The sequence below is a fragment of the Hippopotamus amphibius genome, chromosome X (assembly GCF_030028045.1).
Source record: "Hippopotamus amphibius kiboko isolate mHipAmp2 chromosome X, mHipAmp2.hap2, whole genome shotgun sequence".
Lineage (NCBI taxonomy): Eukaryota > Metazoa > Chordata > Mammalia > Artiodactyla > Hippopotamidae > Hippopotamus > Hippopotamus amphibius.
In genome coordinates, this window is record NC_080203.1 from 61,500,755 (window position 1) to 61,505,125 (window position 4,371).

Below are 4,371 nucleotides of genomic sequence, written 5' to 3' on the forward strand. Positions count from 1 at the left end.
AATGTTGAGCCATGTTTGATAACAGATTGTGAGTTTCTTTGCCTTTTGAATGATGTGAATTTGTCTTAAAATTCTTGTACCGTCTCTTTGGTTAAATGAATGTGTTAGTTTAAAGTGACCTATGATCCTATTGGACTAGGTCTTTTAAAACTCTTGATATATTTTTGGACAAATTTCCCCAGTATCAAATTCTAATTAAGATTCCTTTGACCTCCAACTAACTTTGGGATCCTTCTACAAGCCCTTGAAATATCCCAAAGAGAGATAGTCAACTAATAGGGTTTGCTTGGTATTTTAAATCACTTGGGAATCACTTTCAAATAAATGGTGATAAATTTTCTTCAGTTATGTTGTATAGGAAATCATGATTAACATAGATATTCCAAAATTTATATGGAATTCCTAAAAACATGGTATGTCCCTATGTAACATTAATTCTAGTTATAAATTGTTTTATGTTAATGAAATAATCAACTTTCTTATCAATTTCACTGTAATCAGATCTTTAACCATCCCACTTTAAGTTTTTGTCCCTTGCAGACAATCAGTTTTATTCTGATGCTTTTATAAAATGAAGATATTCAAGAAGATTCATAAAGAGAACTTTTGACCAATATAAGTTCCTGATAACTTTTAGATGATACCACAAAACTGGGTAAGAAATTACAAAACTGTAATGTAAAACCTGATGACTTCATCCTGATTAATAGGAATTAATTATATTGGACTGAATGAAGTTATAAATATTATTTATAATGTTATGACTTTTCTTCTGAAATATACTGGCTTATACTCTTCTTCTTCCAGAAAACCTTTCTTCCAACACTATGACCTACAACAAGTTGATAAAGTGTTTGTTTATAAACAAAGATGAAATATGATCTCTACATGATCTCTCCAGAATTTGGCTTCTCCAGCTGGCTTCCCTGTTGACTTGATGGCTTATTGCAACCGGATTACAACTAGTTATACTAATCATTGTTTTAATTTGTTCTGTCTTGTTGTTTTCATATTATTTATGCCTTGTGCATCTCTCTGCTGTACTTTGACTTTATTAATGCTACAGCTGTATTACCTATAACCCTATCTATTTTTTAAGATTGTTGTCTCTTGTATTCCCTAATGTGTAACCAGGCCTCAGACAAAATTAATGATGGCTGAACATCTTGAAGACATGGATTATATATGCATATATATACACAGCTAATAATAGCAATAGTGCAACACTAGATACAGAAAGAAGCCAACAAGGGAAAACATTTCCTTGATCATAATAGACTGGTAAAACAGGTGATCTAAAGAATTTTAAGTTATCAGCTGGGCTTAATCCAAAAAATAGCACATTGAGTGGCCTATCAGAATTTTTGCCTTATCTATGAATGAGACTTTCTAGCACTGTGGGACAAAATTGGTCATGAAATGGCTCCCAGACATTGGTTGTGACCAATAGGAGGCACTGGGGACAAAGAATGTCACCTGCCATTTCAGTAAACCAAGGATGTTGTGGCCATAAAGCCATCAACTACTGTAGTTGCCCCGGATGTTATACCCTGAGGGGAATTCAGGATGGGGAAAAACAGGATACTGGCCTAAGACAGTTAAGAAACATTAACAAAGAAATGATTTCAATCAGCTCAGACTCTTGTATCTTCCCATACATAGAAAGTCACTAAAATTATTAGCTTTAGATGTTTGTGTTTTGTGATTAGCAGTAATCTTTTGATGTTCCACCACACACTTTTGTTTTTTCAAGAAAAACTTTATATATTTATATATAGATATGTGTGTGTGTGTGTGTGTGTGTGTGTGTGTGTGTGTGTGTGTATATTCTGGCTCCTCCCTTACCTCTTTGGAACAGTCCCTCAGAGTTATCTGAGAGGCTTCCATCCCAGGCTATAGTTCTCAGTAAGGCTGCTGAATAAAACATAATTCTCAACTTTTAGGTAGTGCATTTTTTTTAGTCAATAATATCCATCATATAATAGATGTTCAGAGGAAGAATGTGTCTATAAAACTGATACAGTTGCTGAGGAAGAGGAGAAGGAATCAAATGAAGCAACATTTCTGGAGCAGCACAAAAGCAGGGAGTGACTTTCTTGTATCAGAGTGAAGAAGACACTATATTAGTTTAAAGTGATCTTGCATAGCCAAAACACTAAGGAAAATCAACAACATGGTAGCATCACCAAGAAATATAAGATTGGCAAACAAAAGAGAATCCTGATATCTCATTTCATAATTGGTTTAAGAAAAATATGAATCAGCTGGAGTAGGCACTTATCAAGTATTTGTTAGGTGACTAATTGATTTAAAGCAACCCTATTTGGAGAAGAGTTAACAGAGAGTAGTGATTTCCCAAAGAACTTCAATGGATTTTTTTCTCCTCATTCAATCAACAAATTCTGCATATGTAGACATAGACTAATATGTAAAATAATGGTGATATTTCATCACATATTTCAATTATAGGGTAACTCTACAAGATGCTAAACAGGTGATAAGTGAAAAACTGTGTACTATCCTTTTGTTTTACAGGTATACATGACCGCCTAGATATTTATGAATATCTACATGTTAACACATAAGAATAACAAAGTGTATTTTTTCAGTAGTCACCAGGATAGTTTACATCTTAATGCAATTTTATAGGACAGAATATTGCTCACACAACAATTTTATAGAGGAAAACAGAAAAATTACAAATTATGAAATTATGTAAGAAAAGATAACACTACAAAGGTCATTTCATCCAATGTCAAGTCTTTGTTTACTTTTATATGATAGCAGTATCTGAAACTTCATCCTAATTTGTTGAATGCAAGCCCTAGTCACTCACCAAGTCTTTGTCTTTTTAAAAATGGCATTTATTGTATTGTTATGAGTACAATTTGAAGGCCAATATTATAATATGTTTCATTTATTTAGCAGTGCTACTTTTCAAAAGGAATAAGTGCCTTCTTTAAATTATTGATAAATTTTATTTTAGCATTTCTGTTTTAACTGTTACCTAAATAATTACAATATCTGTTGCTAGCATGTCAGAAATCCTGTTAGGAATATTTCCAAAGTTAAAGCATGTACCCCGTTCCATATTTTGAAAACATGGAGGTATTTTAAAAGATATTAAAGTAATAGAAAGTGCTGGCAGAGTCTATTAGAACTCATTAAAATTGGAATAGTAAAGCACCAGAAAATATTATGATGTTGACAGTGGCCTTTTCCCATGCTTGCTGTGCAATGAGAATATATACAACCTAAAGTATGAATATGCACCATTTAGAAAGTGTCCAGGACTTTATATAAATAGGAAAATCCAATTTTCAGCGGAAAAATTTTATGTGTTAATTCCTGAGTCTTTGTTATTGATTTACAGTTGTCCTAACTCAGTCATTAAGATGGCCACCCTTTAAGTTAGTTTCAGAATAAAATGTAGTCTCTACTAAGAGAAATGTTTGCTAAAACCTAATTTATTTGGCTTTAGTATGAGGAACAATTCATAATGGATGAAACTGAAATTTGCTCTATTCAAGCATCTAACATATGCCTGGTATTATATTTTGGGTATGCCAAAAATTGTAATAACTTTAGCTAGAATAGGTACCTTAAATTTGCTATTAAAGGAAGGAAAGGAAACTAACATTTACTTGAAACATACTGCAAAAGAATTTAAAAAGGCCCACTTTTCTTCGCTTCTACCTTTGCCTTCATGCTTTTTTTCTCTCTTCTCTTCTTCCCCCTCCTTTTTCTTTTTTCTTTCTTTCTTTCTTTTTTTTTTACTTTCTGTCTCACCTTCTTCTGAACTTTAACTGGCACTAGACAGCTAACAGATGGCATGCAAGGCTAATAGATTTTGAAAGGACTGTTCTGACAGCTGTAAAAATAAGATTGCACTAACAATACCTAGTAGGCAGCATCTCCAACCATTCTAACTGCAATTTTTGCAGCAGTTGCAGATAAAGAAGTCTAAAATCTTTGGCAAGAACATGGTCACTGTGGTAGACATATCCCTAGAAGAATCTCAGTGATTCACTCCCTTGTACAGGTCTGGTGGAACACAGCTCACTGTGCTTCTTGAATCTATGTCTCTCAGGCTATAGTCCTAAGTTTGGCTCAAAGAAAATTCTTTTCTATTCCTATTACAGATTGTTTATTAATTATTTCCATCAACAGTCACATTTTTCTCTCTTCTCCTTACCCTATGATAACTCCAATTCTGCTTTGGTTCAGAGAGTCACCAGGTCTAAGGTGTTTTCTGATGTGCATCAGCTGAATAAAGGCTTTAACTTCTATTTGAGCCAGTTTGACTACTTCCTTTTTCTTTGATGATTTTTTTTTCTGCAACACAGATCCAATCTGGATAAACCCTTCCCC